Source organism: Hirundo rustica, unplaced genomic scaffold (genome assembly GCF_015227805.2).
Source record: "Hirundo rustica isolate bHirRus1 unplaced genomic scaffold, bHirRus1.pri.v3 scaffold_166_arrow_ctg1, whole genome shotgun sequence".
NCBI lineage: Eukaryota > Metazoa > Chordata > Aves > Passeriformes > Hirundinidae > Hirundo > Hirundo rustica.
Window position 1 is genome coordinate 10,740 of NW_026690241.1, and position 8,636 is coordinate 19,375.

The window sequence follows — 8,636 nt, forward strand, 5'->3', positions numbered from 1 at the left end:
GTGCTTCTGGGACCCACCATACAGAAGTTCCATTACTAACCTTGTATCTTTTACAGGGTGTTTTTCCTACTTCATAAAGGAGCCTTTTCCCAGTGCGCCAGAGACATTCTTCCCCTATCACTGTTGAGCTTAAAATCCACCCCTCTGGTCTGTTTTCTCCACTTGTACTTGCTTGGTTCCATTTTAGAAGCTCAACTGGGCCTAAGCTGCTGCCTTTCCATGGCCATTCTTCTGACATCAAAGCCCCTCCACAGACCCAACAATTGGTTATGTTAAGTTCCTTACTAATTCTTTCCCCCAATTCTACAAACTGATTTTTACCCATCCTTGAGATATCTATTTCTTATTCTAATTGCTGTTCAAGTTTGGTATACAAATCGTTGATTGAAATTGGCACAGGTTCAGGTGTTTGTACTGACTTAGCCTTTTTGTTTATCAACTGCTCTTTTGCTAAATCCAGTGCTTTGTGCCCAGTAATGTAGGTAAAACAAATCCATCTCTCCTCTTTTGGGCACTGACTTCCCATCCTGCTACCACTTGTTCCTAAGTTCTCTGCAATCCAGTACTTTTCCCCCTTATGGATGCAATTTCCTAATTTCGATGGGTTATATCAGTGGCTGTTGACATGAGTGTGAGAGATGAAAAAAGAACCTCGGTGTCTTTCCATGTACAGCTTTTGGTAACATCTGTAGCATGGCGTTGTTGATATCCCAAAAGGGAGAAGACAAAACTTGAGTGACAGAAAAAGGAGTAACAGAGGTCCAGTATGGCTTATACTCCCACCTCCCATGCCTATGGGGTTGCAACCCACAGCAGGTGTATTTGATCTTCTTGGTGGCGAATACAGAGGCCAGTCTGGTCTTGCCCTCTATTTCCTTGTCACTTCTTCTTAGCTAATTTCCAGACAAATCGTTTTTGACACTCCTTAATTGTCGTTTCCCACTGTTCTTCAGGTATCTCCCATTCAACAGGCACTAATAATTCCCATCCACAAAACAAAGTTATTATTTCAGTTTCTTTGAATTCTATTTGGATAGGAGATCGATTTGGCCCTTGACACTTCCTGCAACGAGAGTGTCGCCTGTGTGAACTACAATACCAATTCTTCCCACAATCTAAACATTTACATTTAACCCAGCTAGCATGTCTGGTATTTGGGTGGATCAAACAAGGTATTTGGTCTGACACTGATGGAAGTTGCAGCTCCTCTTCCTCTTTGCATAAATCACAGGCTAAGGCGTGAATACAAGAGTTCTCTGTCTGAAACAGTCCTGATCCTCCTGTTTGGAGTGGAAGTATTCCTCCCCAAGGAGGGTATCGGAGGCGTCTCAAAGCTTGTCCAGGCGGTACTTGAAACCACTGATATAAGCTTGGCCTTATCTCCCAATTAGGTGTGATCCTGGGTATGTTTCTTGGACCATTTGGGTCTTCCCAGTTCATTACCACCCAGTCCCCGTTTAAGAGTCCGTTTTGTATCACCCGGTTCAGATGTAATCGTCCACTCCTTAGGTTCTTCCACAGGTCCTTTGATTCTGCTGGCGTGGATCCACCCTCGTTCCTTGGTCCGGATCGCAGCCTCGGTCGTCAGCAATACCTGAAAAGGACCTTCCCATTGAGGAGTTAAAGATTGTTCTTTCCAGGTTTTTACTAGCACCCGTTCCCCTGGATGAACATTATGGATTTTAAAGTCTAAAGGTGTGGTTTGAGGGATTATTCCTTTCAACCGTAAGTTTTCAAGAGTTTTTTGCACTGCAACAGTTTTTGCAATGGTGTTAACATATCTTTTAACACTCATTTCCCCTACCTCATAGGTAGCATTTTCATGTTGGGTGGTTAAAAAGGGTAACCCAAACATCATTTCATAGGGTGACACTCCCAGGTCTGACCTGGGTTGTGTTCGGATCCTCAATAAGGCTAAAGGTAGGCATTGTACCCATGACATTTGGGTCTCAACTATTAATTTGGTTACAGTTCTCTTCAAAGTCTGGTTCATCCTTTCTACATGACCAGAACTCTGTGGATGCCATGGGGTATGCAGCTCCCATTTTATCCCTAAAGATTGAATTATCTGTTGTAACACTTTTGATGTAAAATGCATTCCTCTGTCTGAGTCTATTCTATCAACCATTCCGTATCTGGGAATAATCTGTTCTAAAAAGGTTTTACTTGCCATGTTGGCTGAGGCCTTGGTAGTGGGAACTGCTTCTACCCAATGAGTTAGATGGTCTGTTATTACTAATAAATACTTCCATCTTTGTACTTGAGGAAGTTCAGTAAAGTCTACTTGGATACTTTGAAATGGTCGAAGAGCTAACTCACGACCTCCTAATGTTGTTTTTCTCATTACCTTTTTGTTTATCCTTTGGCAAGTTATACATTTTTCAGTTACTTGCTTTGCTACTCCAAAAATCCCAATGCATCCATAGTTCCTTAAAAAATGTTCACACAAAGCCTGAGTACCCCAGTGGGTGTTCTGATGCATATCTTCTAATATTTTTCTAGCCAGTATTTTATTAAGTAATTGTCTTCCATCAGGAAGCTTCCATCTCCCTGATTCAGCCTGTTCTCCTCCTATCTTGTTTAATTCTTTTTTCTCTGCTTCACTAAACTTTGGGATTTCCAATTTTTCCTCATTTGGAGTTAATATTAACATAATTCTTTCAGCTCCATTTTCTGCTGCATCCTTAGCTTCCTGATCTGCTAAATTATTTCCTCTTATTTCTGGGGTCACTCCTCTTTGGTGTCCCTTAATGTGTACTATAGCTATTTCTTCAGGTAGTTTTAATGCCTCTAAAATCTCTAAAATGAGTCCCTCATGTACTAATCCTTTTCCTTGTAAGTAATCTTCTTTCTTCCCAAATTTTTCCAAAAGTATGTACTACTCCAAAAGCATACCTCGAATCAGTGTATATAGTTCCTTTCTTGTGTGCTAAATATCCCAGTGCCTTTTTTAGAGCATATAATTCACAAGTTTGAGCTGACCAGTTTGAAGGTAATTTTCCTTTTTCAATAGTTTGCATGTTTTTTCCATCAACTACTGCATAACCTGACATCCTTTTTCCTTGTAGACATCTGGAGGAACCATCCACATAGATTATTTCCCCTTCTGAAAGGGCTTGTTCTTCAAGATCCCCTCGAACTTTTGTTTGGTATTGGATAATTTCTAAACCATTATGTATTAGGTTATCTGCTGGTTCTCCATATAAGAATTGAGCTGGATTTAAACTCCTGTTTACTTCTAATGTCAGATCATCACTATCTATCAAGATTGCTTCATATTTTAACATTCTAGAGTCTGTCAACCATTTTTCAGCTTTTTGATTTAACACATTTTGAACTGCATGAGGTGTGCACACAATTAGTTGACCTCCAAAAGTAAGTTTAGGACTTTCTTCTACCAGGATTGCAGCAGCGGCTATAGCTTGAATACATACTGGCCAGCCGTGGCTCACTGGGTCCAACGTCTTTGATAAATAAGCTACTGCTCTCTACTCCTCCCCACTCCTGGACCAGAACTCCATGAGCTACCCCCTTTTCTACATTCACATACAGATGAAAGGGTTTTTCTAGTTAAAGTAAGCTTAAAGCTGCTATTGAGGCCAGTTTTAACTTCAATTTTTCTAATTTATCATCATCTTCCTTGGTCCATTTTATATTATCTCCCTCTGTCAATTTCTCATACAAAAATTTTACTGCCTGTGTGTACCCCTCAATCTATAATCTTCAATATCCCAATAATCTGAGTAGTTTTCTGATTTCCCTCTTTGAAGAGGGAGGTGGAAAGGATAAAATTCCTGCAATTCTCTCTGGACTGAGCCTTCAACTACTCTTACTTATCAAGTGTCCAAGATATTTTACCTCTGGTTCTACAAATTGCAGTTTCCCTTTTGATACCCTTAATCCTTTTTCTCCAAGAAAATTTAAAAGTTTTATTGTAGCTTCTCTAACTTCAACTTCATCTTCCCCAGATAGTAGAAGATCATCCACATATTGGATAATTTGTATACTGGGAGGAGTGGAGAAGGCTTGTAGTATTTTTTCTAGAGCTTGCCCAAATAAGTTTGGAGACTCTGTGAACTCCTGCGGTAATTTTGTCTATCTTAATTGCTGCTTTCTTCCAGTTTTTGGATCTTCCCATTCAAAGGCAAAGATATCTCAGCTCTCCTTGGCCAGTGGACAGGCCCAAAAAGCATCTTTAAGATCCACTACACTAAACCACTGATGCTGGGGTGGAACTTAGAAGTGTATAGGGATTGGGTACCACTGGGTAACGAGACCGAGTTCTTTTGTTAACCTCCCTTAAATCTTGTACTAGTCTATAACTCCCATCAGGCTTCTTTACTGGGAGAATAGGGGTATTATGGGGAGACATGCAAGGTCCTGAGAAAATATTACTTTCATTATAGACTGCATCTCTTCCCAAGTATAAATATTCGGACCTAAAAATTGGTCTAGTTGTTCAGCTGTGCTTATAGGATCTTCTAAAATTCCTTTGATTTCTTTTTTAAAATTTCTGACCTCAGAAGAAGTCAAAGGAGCATTTACATGCCCTGTTCCACGCCCTCCCATTGGGACTTCTCTCAGTGGGAATAGACTAATTTCTTTATCCCATTTTTGGTTTTCATCCTCTGCAGTCTTTTTCCCGTGTTTTGAGAAAGAATCCAGAGAGGGCTGTCTTTTAAGTGAACTTCTAGTGATTCGATAAGGCATTTCTACGGAGGAGTCGTTTCTCTGAGCAGTCGCTGTGGTTACCGAGGGCACGGAGCTCAGGGCAGGAAGGGCGGTGAGGGGAGGGCACAGCGCCGAGGTTTGGTCCTCCAAGGGCGGAGCGCAGGCGGGGTTTGCTGCCGGGACCGGCAGAGGAGGGGGCAGTTCTGGGGGATACCAGAGGGGAGCGTGGGCAGCCTGCACGGGGCTGGTGGCGGCTGAGTCAGCGGCTCCCGGCAGAGACAAAGCAGCAGCGGCGGCAGCGCCCAGCGCAGCCGGCACGGGCAGGGCAGCCGGGGATCGGGCAGTGGGGGAAGCGATCGGAGATAGGACGGCTGGGACCGACGGGACCCCCGGCACGGTCGGGGCGGTGGTCTTAGACCAGGCGTCAGGAGGGACCCCCGGCACGGCCCTTAGGGCGGCCGCAGACCAGGCGGCCGGGGCAGACGAATTCACCGGCGGGGCCGGGGCTGGGGTGTATGCGGGAACCGGCGCAGCTGCCGGGGGCTGCGAGCGGGCACTCGGGATGGGAACCGGGGCAGGCGGGGCTGAAGCGGGACCTGGGACAGTGGGCTCGGCCGCGGACGGCGGGAGTGCGAGCGGGAACGGAGGGGGCAAAGCTTGGAAAGGATCCCACTCTTTTTCCTTCTTTTCTTCTTGTTCCCTTCCCTTTTTCTTTTCTTGTTTCGTCTCGGGGGTTTCTCATATGTTAAAGATTTGTATTCTCCTAAAATCTCCTGTCCAACATGTGACAGGAGATCTCCTGTCCAACATATTCTCTTTCTTCAGGATTAAACAGTTCTTTTGAATTTACAAATATATTTAGAGCCTGACAAATCCAGTTCTCAAAAGAGCTGTATCTGGGCCAGTAAACGTGGTCAGATCTTATTTCCTTCTCTGCCCATTCTATCATGCAAAATTGTATCATCTTTACCTTTTCCTTTTTTTTTTTGTACAAGGGTTTTTATCCCAGTTAGCTAACATAATGCCGAGAGGGCTATCTTGTGGTATTTCTGTTGGTAATTTTTTACACCCTTTTTTCTTCCTTTTATCCAACTTACTGTTTTTCTGTCCCAGTTTTCAAGATTTTATCTATTCGTCCCCCACCTCTGTTTTTCACTTTCTCTTACAACCTAAAGACCACTTCTATCTATGCACACACAAAAAATCCCTTCTATCCCACACAAATACAATACACCTCCCTCCAAGGAGATATAACAGTCAACATTACATGTGCTTTCTTCCATCTACTCTTACTTCATTCCCCCTTCACTTTTACACACTCTTTCACACTCTTAGGACATGAAGCCTGTCGCCAGAGAATCGTGGCTTTGTGTGGCCCCCCCCTCGCCTTGGGTTTGGTCTCTGTGTTCCAGTATAGCTGGGCCTCTGAGGAGGGCCCAGAATCTGGTCGCCTCTGGTGCTGGTCCACCTATGAGGCTGATTTGCGTGTCACTTACACTTTTACTACGACCCCCACCTCCACATGCCTGGAGGAAAAGGGCTGAATCGCAGGTCACACACACACGTTTTGCCACAGCCCCCACCCGCCCGGGAAGCTGAGGCAGATTTTGTGTGTGACTCACTCTCACACAACAAAACAACAGTAAGGTACCTTTTACTCTCAAATCACCTATTACAATTTTAGGTGCTACTGGCCAGTCTTGGTGCTCTTGGATATCCCCTCAATCCAGCGGTGTTGTTCAACCCCAGATGCTCTTGGGCACTTGATCCCTCAATCCAGCTGCGTTGTCCAACCCCAGATGCTCTTGGGCATAACCTCAATCCGGCAGAACCCTGGGTGCTCTTGGGATAATCCCTCAACCCAGCAGGTTTCAGTCCTGGATGATCTTGGGGCAATAACTCCTCAATCCAGCAGACTTTTTTTACTTCCTAGGGGTCCCACCCCTTCTCTAAAACTCAGTCCCAGTTTCCCTGGGGGGATTCTCTCACTCTTCTTATCACCCGCTTCGTCTCCTTACTGGCCGTTTTTCTCGCAAAAGAACGGAAACGCAGCATAGGAGACTCTGCACTCGCTTAGCAGGTCTGGGATAACCAGCTGCCTCTCATTCACACACATTCATCCCCCCTTTAACCGCCCTGTCCAAACCAGTACTTACCTGTCCTTTGTCCTTGGGCCTTTGTCTTCATGTACAATTTAGTCTTAATTACCGTGGTTTTAGGGAATCTTTTCCCTTTTCTTTGTTTTATTGCCCCCTCTTGTCCATTGATCGTAACCTGCATCTGCTGGTCACAGCAGGGGAACACAGAGCGAGGCTGCCAACTGGGCAGGGCGCGCCGTCCTCACCCTGATTCCACTGAGGCACCGGCAGTGAGGTGTTTTAACCATCCTCTGCTACCATAATTGTGAAAAACGCCAATCACTTGTTTTTAAAATTTTGAAAGTTTAATAGTAAATAAGATGGTTATAAAAATAGAATTAGAGTAAAAAAATGGAACAATTTTAGAGTTAGGACAATATGAGACAATAAAAAACAAAGTTACAGACGTCTGGGTGCCTCTCCCAAGCAAAAAGCTCCCAAGAAGGACCCCTGTTAGCAAAGTATTATCTCTTAAAAGCAATAGCCTATTGAATATTCATACATTTCATACATGATGCATAAATTCCATTCAAACAAAGAATTGTCTCTGGTTAGTATCACTTTTTTCCTTTAATCTCTATGGCATCCACAAGGCCGAGCGAGGCAGGAGGAGTTGGTCTCTTCTGATAAGGAAGTAGTAAATTCTTTTTTCTCTGAAAGATTTACGTTTTCCTGTGGTTGGTACATAAAAACTACATTTTAACTACAAAACTACATTTACCATACTATCAAACTATTAATACAACATTAACAATCAATACAACATAATACATATAGTAAATATCTTGCGTAGAGCCATATAATATGCACTTTTCACAATCCCAACCCAAATTTCTCTTAGTTAATTACTAACTTTTAATTTCAGGAAAGCCTACCTATCTACTTTAGTTAATTTCAGCAAAGCTTATCTCTAAGTAAAATCTTACCCCCTCTAAAATCCTTAATCCTCTAAAGTTTATGTCTCAGCATTACTTTCTAAATAAACAGGGGAAGGCAAACTGTGTTTAGTCCATGGTATTTTCAAGTGTCTAAAATTCACAAAGTCATCAGTCTTAGAGGTGAGATCCAACTGGAATGAATGGTTTGGAGAAGCAGTGCAACATGGAAAAGAAAACATAGAAATAAATAGAGGAAAACATCCTGGGTTGTTTCTTTCCTTTTCATTTCACTTCTGGAAAGCTGTTTCCATTTTTCCAGGAATCTTCTCCACAGTCCCAGCTGCTCTTTTCAAGAACCTTTTGTGGAGAATGAAGCCAAGCTTCTGTCACAAGATGTGCCACCAACTGCAGCTTCTCTTGGATTTCCACAGTGAGTGCAGCACCACTTTTGCAGCAAAGCAGGACAAATGTTTGGAGAGCTTTACAATTTGTCCTTTCTTTGCCTTGTGGACTGGGGAGTTGTGGCCTTGGTAAGGTTTCCATTGTTACTGTTCTAACGCAAGAAAACAGGAGATGGTACCAGCACTTGTTGGGAGTGCAACCCTGGCTGAATCCAGAGAAAGAATCTCCCTGACACTGTGTGAGCTCCCCGGGCTGGGCTCAGGTTCCTGCTGGGACTCTGCAGAGGGCTGAGCTCCAGCTGGGCTCAGCAGCAGCTGGAAATACCTCTGGGCATCCCCATTTTCTGCTGCTCAGAGCAAGCAATGAAGCGAGTTAAGAAGTTCTTCTGGTTTCCCTTTCTCCTGGTGGATTTTTTCATTTTATTTTACACTCCCGAGACAATTTCTGTGATGGCCTCTGTAAGCTGATTCTATTTCAGCAGCACCAGCAGCAGGGCTGTGTTTGAGCGCTGCCAATGTGACCTGTGTGGCTTCAGTTCCCCTGGACT